The sequence below is a fragment of the Mustela lutreola genome, chromosome 7 (assembly GCF_030435805.1).
Source record: "Mustela lutreola isolate mMusLut2 chromosome 7, mMusLut2.pri, whole genome shotgun sequence".
Taxonomy (NCBI): Eukaryota; Metazoa; Chordata; class Mammalia; order Carnivora; family Mustelidae; genus Mustela; species Mustela lutreola.
Genome location: NC_081296.1, coordinates 18967279 through 18982907, shown reverse-complemented (window position 1 = coordinate 18982907; position 15629 = coordinate 18967279). Strand labels below are relative to the sequence as shown.

The following is a 15629-nucleotide window of genomic DNA, read 5'->3' as shown; positions in this document are numbered from 1 at the left end:
TTATTTACTGAGGGCTTTAATGTGCAAGGTAGGGACCTTTCAAGGACTTTATATATAAGATCATTAAACTCTGACAAAACCGTGTAAGATACATAGGATGAAGAAATTGAGACTCCGATAATTTGCCAAAAATCAAAGAACTAGTGAGTAACGGCGATGCAGAATATAAGAAAGAAAGTGTATTAGAGATTCAAGGGGCTGGTGGATCTTCCACATTCCAAGTCATGCCTTGTCCATCAGGCCTCACCTCTGATGCATGTGAAATAAATATAGCCATATTTTTCCAAGTTTAGGATTGTATTGATGGTAAGATGCTCCTTTGTGTAGCTCAAAGGGGAAAACCGTCTGTGGCTTAAACTGACGATTAATTCCAAGACATGTTCGGACTTCAGAGATCTAGAAACATAGGGGGAAAGTACCTTTTAATATTCATGAAGAATGATCCTTTAAAAGCCAGTCAGTCTGAAATGCAAGGAACAGAATCGTTAAGTGCTGGCCCAACTTGGGGGTAACCTGGGGGGAGCCCAGGCATATCCTGGGTCCCATCTGGGTTTCCCCAAAGCGCAGGATAAAATTCAGGCGGTAATTCAGGGTCGTACCTGCAGGAGGCAGTACAGGCCACCAGATCTGGCCTTTGGTCTTCCCCAGCAGGGTTTCAGAGGGACCCCCTGGCCAGAGGTGAGAAACAGGTTCCCAGAACTTCAATTTTTGTTCACCCTTCTGTGCTGTTCCAAACCTCGGGGTCTTTTGCGTTTCCTTTTGCTCCTGTCTGGTATCTTCTTTCTCTACATTACTCTTTCTCTGCCCACATTTCTGAAGTCCAAAAACAGGTAGACTCCTGTGAGAACAAATGTGTCCTTCCTATTCCCCCAGAATCAAATCAGAAGTTTGGGAGTTAGCCAATGAGGAGGAAGCTAGTGTCTTGTTTTCCTATTAGTCTATGATGTTTGGGTGCCCTGATTATATACCTCTGGGGAATATCCTAGATATAACCTCAAGATAGAGATTATTCAAGGGCGTCTGGGTGGCTCAGTGCCTGAGGAATCCAGTTCTTGCTTTGGGTTCAGGTCATGATCTCAGGGTCCGGGATTGAGTCCTGCATCTGAGCTTGTCCCTCTTCCTCCTCCTCCCCCATGTGTGCGCAGGAGGGCTCTCTGTCTGTCTCTCTCTCTCTCTCTGTCTCGCTCTCTCTCTCTCAAATAAATAAATAAATAAATAAATAAAATATTTTTAAAAAGATAAAAATGATCCTACCTAGAGAACATTTCTTAGGTAGGTCTTCCTATCTCAAATGTAGCTGGTAATCATCAGTCATATCACTCTCTTCCTGGAATCTCTTTTTTTTTTTTTTTAAACAGAGAAAATAACAGAGGAACAAAGGAACAACAGGCAGAGAAACAGGAAGAAACAGCCTTCAAACTGAGCAAGGAGTCCTATGTGGGGCTCCATCCCAGGACCCTGGTATCATGACTTGAGCCTAAGACATACGCTTAACTGACTGAACCACCCAGGAGCGCCGTCCTCCTGGAATCTTGAAACACTTCCCCTGGTTCTAGACAACTTCTGCCGCCTCCTCGCATACCACCTACCCCAGGCTCCAGGTAACTGAGAACACCTGTGAACACATCCTGTGTCCATTCCTAGCTCTAGGCCTCTCCTCCATATGTTCTTCCCCTAAGTCTCTGCCCATAAAAAAATCCTCATTCTTCAAAATTAAGTTTGAGTTCATTAATGAAGTCTTTGCTCACATAAAACTCATTGACCTCCACCAGAGCTTTTTTTTTTTTTTTCTTCAAGATTTTATTTATTTAACAGAGAGAGAGAAAACATAGACAGAGGGAGAAGCAGGCTTCCTGCTGAACAGGGATTTGGATGTTCGGCTCAATCCCAGGACCCCAGGATCGTGACATGAGCCGAAAGCAGATGCTTAACCAACTAAGCCATCCAAGGGCCCCCCACTCACAGCTCTTAATAGCTCTCTGTAAATCATTGGTATGCCAGCCACCTCCTTAGTTATCAAAGTGACAATCTGCCTTTCTCTGTTGATTTATATCCATATCCCTAACACCCCACACAAGGCTCAGGTTATAGTGGAAACTCAATTGATATTTACTGAATGAACAAAAAATTAAATGTCCTTTTTCTAAAATATACCAGAACTGACAGGGAAATTGTTTTTAACAATTGTTAAATTGTTTTTAACTTTTGCACTTTTAAAGCTCCTGATGTCCAGACACCGCACCCAAAGCAGTGAAATATCAGAACTTCTCAACTGAGGCTTGGGTTCACCCCAGGCATCGGTGTTTTGCAAAGCTTCTCAGGTGATCTCAAGGTACAACCAAGGTTGAGAATCTGACAATTGCCTCGACGGCAATAGTTCTCAGCGTGGTCCTAGGTCCAGCATTAGAATATCGCTGTCATCTTATTTGAAATGAAAATTCTTAGGACCCACCCCAAACTGTAGAATCAGAAATGGCAGGGCTGTGGGGATGGGGGAAGTGGACAAAAATCTGTGTTTTAACAAGACCTTCCATGATACAAAGTCAAGTTTGAGAAGCACTGCCTTAGAAGTTTACTTTAAATAAGTCTATACAGACTATGTAAATAAGGCCCTCCCATCTTCTTCTGATTCCTGTCTGGCCCCTATTTCTTCATACGGCTGTGTGTACACACAAGCACAAGCCCCTTTTAGCTGAAGTTTTTTTTCCCCCAATCTAGTTTGGTCTTACAGTCAACACCAACTTATAGTAAAATAGCTTAAGAAGATACATTATGTGGGTTTCTTTTTCTATCTTTAAAACAACCAAGGAAGTATTCTCCTGGCTATTTTTTGAATCATGGAAAAGAAATGGACAAAACCCAACGTACATGGGATTTGTCCCCCATGTTATGTCTGATGTGAAGTGTCCCATCGTCTTACAATAAATCGAAGACATCCATCCCACAAAGGACGAGAGAAAGGCTGGAGAAAAAAATGATGAGTGCCCGGGGGCAGAGCAGAGATCTGACCCCAGATCTGTCCTACCATTGGGGCGTTCTCAGGATTTTCATGACCCCCATTTTGTTATTTTTGCCCATCATCCGATAGTTTTTGTAAAGAAAATCTGGTGCTCTCAGGAATTCCTGGCTATCTCTTGAAGGGAAGTGTTCACTTTGAGAGCATTAAATACTCAATGCTGTTTCCTACTCATTCGCAGTGGTATACACTCAGAGCTTTCTTTTTCTTTAAGACCTTGGGAAAAGGGATGGCTTCAATGCCTCTAAGTTTAGAGAGGCAGTTTTCTTCTAAAATGTCTGCTTCTCTGAAATTCATATGCTTTGTTCCAAATCTATGGTCTGAATTCTTAGATTTGTTATTAACATGGCTCCTTTTTGAATCACGAATCTTATAAAAGTTGTACAGGGTCTAAGCTAGGCTCTGTGAGGGATCAGCAGTGAGAAAGATAGACAGACCCCACTTGCTCATCTCCAAGAAAAACCGTATCTATAAAACTAACCAGTGAAGGAGTGCCTGGGTGGCTCATGGGTTAAAGCCTCTGCTTTCAGCTCAGGTCATGGCCCAGGGTCCTGGGATCGAGCCCCACATCGGGCTGTCTGCTCAGTAGGGAGCCTGCTTCCCTCTCCCTCTCTATTTCTCTGCCTACTGTGATCTGTCAAATAAATAAATAAAATCTTTAAAAAAATATTTTAAACTAACCAATGAAGATCCAAATTCTAGATGTTAGAACTATTATCCAGGACAGTAAGATAGGGAGAGGACCTCCAGGAATTCAACTATAGTGTGCATGTGTGTGTCTGTTTTCTTAAGAGGTCTTTCTTTCTTTTTTAAGAGGTCTTTCTGATAGAAAGATCTTTGAACCTATACTTCTCTATTTTAATTTTGTTGGAGAACGGGTGTGGACGGTATTTATTTGGGAAACAGAGGAAATATTCCCAAGTTTGGAATAGTCAGCTTATCAGAAGATGCAAAACCACCGTTCTGTTCCTAAAACAATCATCAAACCTCTTTCTTTGGGGAATGGCCAGCAAGCGTCTTCAGCAATTGTACCAGTCAGAGGACAAATTCCCATGAGACATCCATGAGCGGTAAAGAATCTGATGCCGTTGGCAAACTGGAAGGCGTTTCCAGCAAAGGTGGCTTCACATACAGAAGCAGCAGTACTGAGGGTCACAAGCACGTGGCAAACACCAGGCCCTTCTGTTCCCCACTCTGCTCAGTGAAGCTCATTCACCCGCAAGACTAACCCTAATTCTCAGATCCAAGCTGTGGGGCAAAGAGGGGACGTCCTGTGAACCTGAGCACACACACACTCATTGCACCTGCAAACAGGTGAAAGAGCCTGAAAAGGCTTTGGGGTTTTGTTGTTGCTGTTGTTGTTGTTGTTTTGTTTTTAAGTCTTTAAGTAATGAGAAAGCTTATCAGACAGGGAGGAATTGCTAATCCAATATGGCAAAAAAACTACTTATGCAGGTAGGTACATATACTGGGAAGAAAGGTTTGCCCTGATGGTATTTGTGAAGCCCAGAATATTTTAAATTTCCTTCTGACACCTAATGGGCCAAAGGGGATAGAAATGATAGGCTTGGCGAGGTCTTTTTTTTTTTTTTTTTTACAGTAATGGAACTGTTCTAAGTTCATTGTGATAGTTGTATAATTCTATATATGCTGATAATTGTGGAATTGTACACTTAAAATGGATAAATTGTGTGATAGGTAAATTGGATCTCAATAAAAGTGGGGGTTCTTCAAATGATGGGTGTTACACCAATACAACACAGGTTGAGTTCCACAGAAAGTTGACTACAACATGCGTACTCTCTACACTTTTTGCTCAATTTTTCTGTAAATCTAAAATTACTCTTAAGAAATGGTCTAATGAAAAAAAAAAAAAAAAAAGAAAGAAATGGTCTAATGAAAAGAAGAAAAGAACCCAGTCTCTCTGTAGGCATTTGGCCCTTTCCTGCCCGCACCACCAGCGGGGCCAGAGCCTCTGTCCTCTCCCATGCAGCCCCTGTGGTCTGAACGTTAACAGTCTTCAGGACCCCCAGCATGGCCTCACCTGGCAGTTCTCTTGTTTCTCCATCAGATAAAGGGACTAAGGACAAGTTGCTCCTGAGGGAGGCCGAGTAGATGGACAAGGAGGTTCTGAGCTGTGTCTGCCAGAGAGATGTCTGGGGAGTGAGACAGGGTTTAATGAAATAGAAGGTGGCAAACTGAGCCCAAAAAAGGACCTGCCCTCTCCCCAGAGGCCCGCTTCTGGAAATGACTTTGTGGACCAGAGGCCCTCCTGGGGGCCATCTTGGGGATGATGGGCTAAAGATGGAGAACCACATGGACCACTGCAGTCACCCCTAGAACAGAGTTAATCCCTTCTAAATATTCTTGGACATACTAGCTCCACAGAAAATTCATGAATTCATGAGACTCTGCCAGCTCCAGCTGATTTCTTCTGACTTGCTAGAATTAGGACCCATGTGTCTTAATTAATACCTTTGGGGAGACCCTTTCACTCCTGGGAAGCTGCCTGCCCAGAGTGGCTGAGGGAGACAGATCCCTGAGACTTTGGAGGACAGTGCCAGGCTTCTCTGATGCAGAACGAAGCTTTAAATCAGGAGAATGAACCTCACTCACAGGTGGGGGCCCTGAGAGAATGGTCAAGGTCTGGCCCTGTTTTGAACCATAGGTTTCCTGTCGGGTCACGTGGGCCTTGAGTGGCTGGACACAAGGCTACAATCAGTGCTTTCCACCTCCCCCCATGCCTGTAGAAGTGAGATCACTTTTTATTTCAGGGCAAAGTTAGAGGGCAACTGTGTCCTAGAATCTGGCTGGCCTCCCCATCCCCCAATGCAACTGCTGTGCCCTGGTTGTCAGGCAAATGTTTACCTTAGAGGTAGAGCACCCCCCTAGGTTCTGAGCCTTCAGTTGAGACTCAGAGAACACTGGCCTTTGGAGGCAGAGCTGGGGAGCTCTCCACAGCCATGGATGGCCTCCTGCCTGCCATAGATCCACTTTCCAGTTGGTCCCTAACCACCTGTGCGGTCCTCCACTGGTGATTTCTGAAAGCTAGAGACACGTTTCAGGTCTCTGTGGATTTCCCTGGGAGATCCTGGTATAAACTGTGATACTGGTTTTGCCAGTGAAGAAACAACACGTTTTAGAGAAGTGTGAAGGTGTCAGGCAAAAGGTGATTCAACCACGCTGAAGACTGTGGAAAAGGCAGTGAGAATATGGAACCCCTGACACAAGCTGATGATGCCCGAGGTCTGCCTGAGGTGGAGGCCAGACTTCTCACCTTAAAATCCTCGTGCTTATCAGCAATAAATACAAACAACTGTAGGCGATCTCTTCAGAATACTCTTGACTTTCTGAAAAAGTTACTGAAGGGCCAGCCTCCTAAATCGTCTCAAGAGACTGGTGACAGACCCATCTTCAAAGCCTCAGAGAAGAATGGAGAAGACCTTTGGAAGAAAACCCTGGGTGATTTAAATGGAAACCCTTCTGATCTACAGAGTGCAGAACGGCTCACCCAAGAAACTGCGAGATGGAAGCAGAGACTCCAAGAAATGGAGCAGGAGAAAGAAAGGCTAGAATAGTCAAACGCAGGATTCCAACAGGCCCTGAACGAGAAAGTCAGCCAGTTAGTACCGGTGGGTGAAAACCTGCTGAAGAACTTCCCCGGGCCCACTCACCTTGGAGATCATTTGGGTCATGTCAACTGTGAGGTCAAGGAAAAGAGGGAAACAGAAAATGATGATGGCCCCATCCATGAGTCAGAGGGTGATCTGAAGGGTGTCACTGTTGATGCTGATTCCAATGTGTCCCTTCAAAGTGCTGAAGTGAAAAAGCAGGAACTAGCCAGACAATTGCAGGAAGGAAAGCAAATGAATGAGGAGCTTATGGGACAAATAACAGATCTTCAAGCCAAGGAGGCCTCTTTGCAGCATGAAAATTCACAGCTTGAAGAGGAGATTCAGCAGCTGAAACAGAAGCTTCAAACTCTGCCTAAATTATATCAAGAATGCATCAGCCCCGTTGAGAGAAAATGATCTGAGGCAGAAGAGCAGTGTGCAGACATTAAGTGGAATCTTTCCTGCATACGTAGAAACATCAAGGCCATGTCTCAGACTCGAGACTTCTACAAGACACCAGGAGAGAATTGGAGGAAAATAGCTTGCACTATCAAAAGGGAATCCTCTTCCATGCAAAGAGAGCTCAGGAAATCTGGATGGCAGCTAAAGAGATGGGAGCTAAAGAAAGAAAGTGATCACAACAGGCAAATGTTCCAGCTTTTCCCAAGAGGCCCTTTTACTCCTGTTCCTCCACCAGCTGCCCACAGAGGCCCAGAAGTGTCAGAGAACCCCTGGATCATCAGCACCCCCAGGAAGGAGAAGAGCCAGGACTTGAGAGCCCAGGCAGCTGGGTCACACCACCAGGGACTCCTGCGGATTTGAATGAGCTCACCGCAGGCCGGTCCTGAACTCCCACAACCAGAGTATAACATCTGCATGTGTTTTCTGTCTTTAAAGTTATTTGGACTTATTACTTTTTAGTTTAGGTATTATTTAGATAGTTAGATAGTTATTTAATTGATATTACAATAACTTTTATTCAAGTTGATTTAGCATTATAGTTTTCAGATAGTATTTTTCCATTAAAGTGTCATTTCCTGTAATTTTTACAGATATATTATTTTCACCAGACCCTCTAGAACTAGAAAATATTAAGTAAAAGATTTAAGTTAAAGATCTCCAATTACTTTAATAATTATTAAAATTTGGCATGAATACAAACATTTAAAATAATCAACATTTTTTAAGAACATTTTTGTACGGCATGAACATTTTTGTGTGCTGTTTTCACACACATAAGCTTGTATTAGACATCTGCACAAGTAAATTAATATGTATCTGAATAAATTTTGATTTGAAAAACTGGAGAAAAGAAAACCCTAAACAACAATTCCCTATTCCAACTTCATAAAATTTTGTTTAGACTAAGCTAAAATTCATAAATTATCTTAGCAGAGCTTAAAGTACAACTTATTCTAACTTTGTTAACTTCTTAAACTTTTTTTTCCTTTTGTTTAAGATATTCTTTGGTAAATGTTTAGACATTTCTCAATTTTATGTAGGAAAAATAAAAGTTTTTCAGAGATGGCAAGCAAACAGACCTCCCCCTTGCGGTTTACAAGGCACTTTTAGTCAGTTTGGCGGTAACAGAGACTAATAGAACAGAAAAGAAAGCTGCCAATTTTTAAAACAATTTTAAAGAGAGAAAGAAAGAAATGATGTTCACACAATTTGTATAATATGCAAAATATACCTAGCTCATATATACACAAAAGGAGAATTGCCCAAAGTATCAGAGAGATGCTCTGTTCCTCGAAGCTGTCGAAGCAGAAAGCAAGGCTAAAAGCAGAGGGAGACTCCCAGATGCTAACAACAGGGGGAGCTGTTCGCACTCTTGGGCCTGCCTGGAGGGAGGAGGGGGAAAGTGCTGCCATCAGGGCCCAGGGCAGGCAGATTTAGTTCCAGGCCACCACAATAATGCAAATGTCACCATAAAGCACATAATTCAATAATTAATATTTTTCCGGGAAATCATTTTTTTTCACGTTTCCCAGTGCATATAAAAACTGTTTATCCCATGACACTAAAGTCTTGTGAGTGTGCAATAGCATTATCTCTAAAAAAATAAAAATTAAGCCTTGTTTAAAAAATATGTTTTGTTAAGATTTTATTTATTTAAGAGAGAGAGTGAGAGTGAGAGAGAGCATGAGATGGGAGAGGAACAGAGGGAGAAGCGACTACTCATGGATCGGGGAGCCCCATGCGGGACTCGATCCCAGGACTCTGGGATCATGACCCGAGCTGAAGGCCGTTGCTTTGCCAATGGAGTCCCCCAGGCATCCAAATTAAAAAATATTTTCTTGCTGAAAACTGCTAACCATCATCTGAGCTATTAGCAAGCTGTAATCTTTTAGCTGGGAGGAGGGTCTCGTTTCAGTATTGATGCACGTTGATCAGGGTGGTGGTTGATACAAAACTGTAGCAATTTCTTCAAAGACAACGACTATAGCAATTTCTTCAAAGACAACGACTACCAAGGTTGCCACATCAGCCTACCCTTCCTGTCACGAAGACGTCTGGTAGCGGGCAGGGCTGTGGAGGGACATGAACAAATTGGAGCGCGGTTGGGTGGGAATGTGAAACAGTGCAGCTGCTGTGGAACATGGTGCGAAGTTTCCTCCAAAAATTAATAAATACTCTATGGTCCGGTAATCCCACTTCTGTATTGCGGAAAACTGAAATCAGGATCTGAAGGGGTTTCTACATTTCTAGGTTCATAGGGCAATATTCCCAGTAGTCCATGAGAAAAAGCCATCCAAAGGCCCACCAATGGATGGATGGATGGGCTGAGAGAATGTGGTGTGAATGAGTAAATAAAATGTAATATTATTCTTTAAAAAGAAGGAAATTCTGTCACATGCTACAATATTGATGAAACTTAAGGATATCGCGTTACACAAAATAAGCCAGTCACACACACAAACACACACACACCAGATATTCTGAGTCTCCTCATATGAGATCACTAAAGTGGTCGAAAAATAAAATAAAATAGGTGCACCTGGGGGGCCCTATTTTATGTACATGGTACATTCCATGTCATGCGTTTTTTACCTCAATTAGAAAAAAAAAGATATGAATATGAGTTTTAGGATTTGAGTGGTGGGGAATTAGGCTTGAGCTAAGTCTCACACCAATGACTTCACCTCTCTACATGACAGTTAATAAGTTAATCTAATTAATTAATTAATTAATACGTTGATTAAATAATTTTTAAAGGTTCTGTTCTAACTGCATTGTAATTATAAAGAGAATATCTTAGTCCTCCACTCTAAGACAAAGTCCTTTACGGTACAAAATGCTGACCTTCTTATAGTCCAAAAATTCCCTCTGTTACACCTCGTCAGTTAGATCAGAGGGACAGTCAGCTCACATTGGATGCTCAGAGATCAGCATCTCCCTAAAGTAATTCATGCTAAGAACATGATAACGTAGAAAAGGGCAAGGTTTACCCCACCCAAGCCAAAGGAGTACCTGATTCTTAAATATTCATATAATGTTCATTATATTTTTGATGACTAATCTTTACTGGATGTGTATGAGAAAGGTGAGAACAAAAGTCATTAGAAGAAAGGTAATTATCTCAGAAATGACCCTGCTGTCAGGGGAGATGGACTGAATGCAGGGAGCGATAGGGGAATGGAAAGGAAGGGCTAGAGGTAAGACAGGTTGCACACGGGACTTGGTGGGGGTCAGATGTAGCAAAGGATCAGAGGTGCTTCTCAGGCTTCGCTATGGAGGGATCAGGAGAATGGTGATGCACGCAATGTTTGTAGAAAGGATGCTGTGCGTGTCAAAACACACAGGAGGGAGATGGGTCCAGGGGTGAAGAGGCATCATGGTGAGACCTGCTACTTTCCCAGAGTGTTTTAATCCAGAGAAGAGCCGTGAGCCTCAGGCGGATCCTTGGGGCACAGCTGCAGTTGGCCAAAATCCTCCCTCTTGGAACAGGTGCCTTACGTGTTCCACTGTATAATGAATAAGAACGCTTCTGAGAAAAGGAAGAGGCCCAGACAGGGGTGTAAACAAGGAGGAGGAAGTAGCCAAGACAGAGAAATGAAGTCCAAGGGGCCGAGGGCGAGACAGAGAGCATCCTGGGACTAAGTCAGAGGAAAGGGCTGGGGCGGGGAGGTGCTGGCTAGCGGGATCTTTGCTGCAGAAAGTTATGGGAAGGAGGACATCCAACGTGAGAAGATTCCCGAAAAGGCAGGAAGGGAAAGATTTCTAGGCGCAGGTGAGAGAATTCGGTTTGGAAACCGAGGAGGGAAAGGTGAAAGATGAGTGCCGAAAGAAAGGTGATTTGCTGGAATTTATTGCTACAAGCCACAGCGAAAGAACTTTGCTAACTCAAGTAAAAAGGAATGTTATCTGCAAGGCTTTGGGGCAAACTCCCAAAATTCAGAAGTAGACCAGGTAACCAGACTCAGCAACACGGCTGAAACAAGGGAGACGGGGCGTGAAAAAGACAGGAAATCTCAAAACACAGCATGAGCTCTGGTGAGGCCCCGCTGCTGGTCCGGCTGCCGCTGGATATGCAGTCGGATGTGATCTGGCTTCAGCTATGGTCCCCACAAAGCTGTAGAGCCCCCACCTGTTCTCCCGAGATTCAAATGCCTGGTGTCAGGTGTCGTCTTAGCAAACCCTCCAACATCTGTCCACTATCCACCTCCAGGACTTCTCTCACACTCTTTTTTTTTTTTTTTTTTTAAGATTTTATTTATTTAATTGACAGAGACAGCGAGAGAAGGATCTCAAGCAGGGGGAGTGGGAGAGGGAGACGTAGGCTTCCCGCTGAGCAAGAAGCCCAGAGCAGGGCTCGATCACGGGATCGTGGGATCATGATGGGCTCCTGACCTGAGCCAAAGGCAGATGCTTAAGGACTGAGCCACCCAGGTGCCCCCACCACCATGACTTCTAAGAGGACCTGACGATCCTGCAATGCGAGACATACTTGATGTCCCCACAGGATACCCAGGGCAGACATTGTTTCAAAAAATGAGGCTCTTACAAAAAATAAAAATAAAAATAAGGCTCTTACAAAAACAAAACAAAAAAAAAGTCTGACAGTCAAGAGCAGCCACATAGGAGACCCTAATCTACCCCTCCCCAGCTCTCCATTTCCCACACCTGCATTTCAAAACCAAAACCAAACAACGCATATGACGAAAAAGGCTCTGCCTCACATGAAAACAGGCAGCCTTGGCACCACTGAAAACACCCTATTTCCCAAACCAGCCCATTAAAATCTCTCCAGGCTATCCAAGCTCCGCCCCAAGACCCCTGACTGACATCTGTTTCTTTGGTTTTCATTCTCCAGCAAGCTTGTTCTGCTATTTTGTAAGCCACAGAGTCAAGACAAAGTCAGAGGACACTAATGCATATGTACACTTGGTGGAAAAAGATTGAAAAGAAGGAAGTTGAAACACTGACACGATACAATACGGAAGGAAGCTCTGGGTCATGGCTCTAGTGCTCTCTGCGGTAGGTCTCTGCTGTGGGTCATGCTGACGGCTTCCCTAGACCACAGCCCACTCTGCTTTGCCTTCTTCAGTCAGCCCTTGGGCGGCTGGGGGCCCTGCATCACTGGGGTGCCCCTCATGTCACACAGGAAGAGTTCAGCTCTGGGTCCTCTTGTGGCCTTTCAGAACTGCCTTTCACTAATTTTCTGTTTCTTTTTAAAGCATAACTTTAGTTTGGGGCATCTGGGTGGCTCAGTTGTTAAGCGTCTACCTTCAGCTCAGGTCATGATCCCAGAGTCCTGGGATGGAGCCCCACATCAGGTTCTCTGTTCAGCGGGAAGCCTGCTTCTCCCTCTCCCACTCCCCCTGCTTGTGTTCCCTCTCTTGCTGTGTCTCTCTCTGTCAAATAAATAAAATCTTTAAAAACTGTTTTTTAAAAAAACCCATACTTTGGTTTTTTATTGGGTAAGAGCAAATATGATTTGATAGTAAATCAATCCTACCCTATAATTACAAAATGATGCTCTTTACCACATTGTAAGATTTCAATTCTCAGCCAGCCTATTTCTGATGTCTTCATGGGAACTCATGTGATATAATAATAAAATGGCTGTATCCCCACCAGATTATTCAAATCCCCACTTAAATCCTACACAAGGGGTGCCTGGGTGGCTCGGTGGGTTATAGCCTCTGGCTTCGGCTCAGATCATGATCGGAGGGTCCTGGGATCGAGCCCTGCATCGGGCTGTTTACTTGGTGGGAAGCATGCTTCCCCCTTTCTCTCTCTGCCTACTTGTGAACTCTGTCAATCAAATAAATAAATATAAAAAATCTTAAAAAAAAATCCTACACAAGTGGTCCCAACTTTTCTCTTATCAAAATAAAGACTTTAAGACACAAGATGGTTTAAGAAAAAATGGGAATTCCATAGCTTTAAACCAAACAATCTGAGGGTTTTGAAGGGGTGGTGGTTGGGGGGTTGGGGGAACCAGGTGGTGGGTATTAGAGAGGGCACGGATTGCATGGAGCACTGGGTGTGGTGCAAAAACAATGAATACTGTTACTCTGGAAAGAAATTAAAAAAAATAAAGCTAAGAGATGACAAGTGTCTATTTAATTAAAGTGAAAGTAAAGAGAGAGATATAAATGGAGTCAAAAGAGGGAAAATTCTTTGTGAAGCTATGGAGATAAGAGAGTCCAGACAAGGAGGGAGGGAGCTAGATGGGGGTGAGTGGTAGAGCAGAAGAAATGAAAGAAATCCCCCATGACAGGGGAGGAACGGCCCAAGGGGCAAAGTGGAGAGAGGGTTTTGAGGGGAGGCTAATCTGGCCCAGACCACATAGCCTTTGCCAACCACACTGAGCGGCAGTGCTTTCCTGAGGGCTGGGGGTCTTTGCAGCAGGTGCAATATCTGGTTTTAAAAACTATTTTTAAAAGATTCTGGCTCTGACTACAGGACGGATAATGTCTGTTGATAGAATGCAGCAGCAGTGAGAGGTAGATGTCGGGGGTAAGGGTGAGGGAACAAAACTGGATTCAGGGAAGCAGACCCGTAAGGAGGCAGTTACGATGGTCCACGTGAGAGGCAATGGGGTGTATTTTCTATGGGGTAATGTTCCATTAGATTCCAATGGAATCTCTGTCCAGGTCACAGCCAGGAATCACTGGGGCAGCAGGAAAAGGCAGGAAAAGAAAAAATGGGGGAAAGCAGTGAAACCAAACTGACCCACGATGGACACAGAAGAGCAACAAAGTGGGAACCAGAAACACCTCTTCGATGTTAAAATATACTTAATGTCATGGATGCTGTTGGCGTTCATCATTTCCTAGCCACCAAATATCCAGGTATGCAAAGTCCAAGGACTGTCTCTAATTTCTTTCTGGAGGACCCCTCCTAGATCTGCATTTGATGGCCCTGAGTTTCCCCTGGTACTGATGCCACTCCTGGCCAAAGGGAAGGACGAGTAGCTGACCCTCTGCTCAACACTGCCCTGACATCTGTGCAAGTGGGTTCCTGTCTTGGATCCTGCTTCATAGTCATCTGCACAATGGGGAACATACCCTGCGCCCAGTCGATACACCCCACAGGACCCCGCACCTCCCATTCTGGTCCATGTTCTGGATCTAAGTACCCAGGATCCGAAAATGACCGGCCTAAACATCTCTACTTGCTTCCAAGTCCCATGGTGGCCTCTTCTCTGTCCTGAGGGCAGACTAGGCAGGGGGTATGTCCTCTCCTGGGTGGGTTATAGCTAGCTGTTTGTGGCAGTGTGGACCAGGTATGCTTGTGTATGACAGAGCGACCGTATGTGTGCATCTGTGGCCCCTTAGATTGTAGGCCAGAGCCAAGAAAGGAAAGAGAACTTGTCGGGCTTCGGGCTACCCTCTTCCTTTTTTTTTTTTTTTTTAATTTTATTTATTTATTTGACAGAGAGAGATCACAAGTAGGCAGAGAGGCAGGCAGAGAGAGAAGGGGAAGCAGGCTCCCTGCCAAGCAAAGAGCCCAATGTGGGGCTTGATCCAAGGACCCTGGGATCATGACCTGAGCTGAAGGCAGAAACTTAACCCACTGAGCCACCCAGGTGCCCTGGGCTACCCTTTTCTAGGATGCTATAGTCCAGAGCAGGCCATCTACAGAGTCTGAGAATTCTAAATGCAGACCTTCCTCCCAGGTTATTATGAAGGTATATTTTTAAGAGCGTAGAATGTATTTTATTTAAAATATAATGTGATTTATAGTTTCAAAATAATTTTACGTATGTTATATGAGCCTCTATGTAAAATCTTGCTTTAGACCCCTCCAAAAGTTAGGCCTTAGACCAGCCTGGCCAATCAATGCAGAACATCATATTCATTGTAGTGATAAGCTAGGGTTTAGGGAATGTGTCCTGGGCTGACATAGTGAGGAACAGTGAGGGTTTGCTGAACTCATATGAAAGAGATCCTTGTTACATGGCTTGAAGCTGAGAGGACCAGGACGGAAGAGCAGCAGCAGCCTTCTTGTCACCATGTGGAGTAGAAGACTGAGTTTGAGGAGTAGGCACGGGGATAGAAGTAGACAAAAACCAAAGTCTGGACTGTTGAACTCTTGACTAATTATCAGTTAAAGTCAGATTTACTCCTGGTCTTTTCAGTAAGGTGATACATTCAGTTTCACCATAAAATATATCAGTTTGGCCTGGGTGTTCCTTCCCCTCTGTCAATCAATAGGTAGAGGCAAATAAAGAATTTAATAATAGATTTTTTTTAAAGATTTTGTTTATTCGACAGACAGATTACATGTAGGCAGAGAGGCAGACAGAGAGAAAGGAGGAAGCAGGCTCCCCGCTGAGCAGAGAGCCCTGAGATCATGACTGGAGCCAAAGGCAGAGGCTTAACCCACTGAGCCACCCAGGTGCCCCAATAATAGATTATTTTTAATCCATCAATTTCTTTAGCCCATCAATTTCATCTCCTCAATGCACCCATCAACAACAATTTTCTAATTTACCCAAATCTTTTTTTTTTTAAGATTTTATTTATTTATTTGACAGAGGGAGA

At 43.9% G+C, this 15629-nt stretch overlaps 1 pseudogene; it reads left to right on the top strand.

Moving 5' to 3' along the window:
- Positions 1-4778, top strand: part of LOC131835661 (multiple C2 and transmembrane domain-containing protein 2-like) — a 78523-nt pseudogene extending 73745 nt beyond the window's left edge.
- Positions 4779-15629: the final 10851 nt, after the last annotated feature.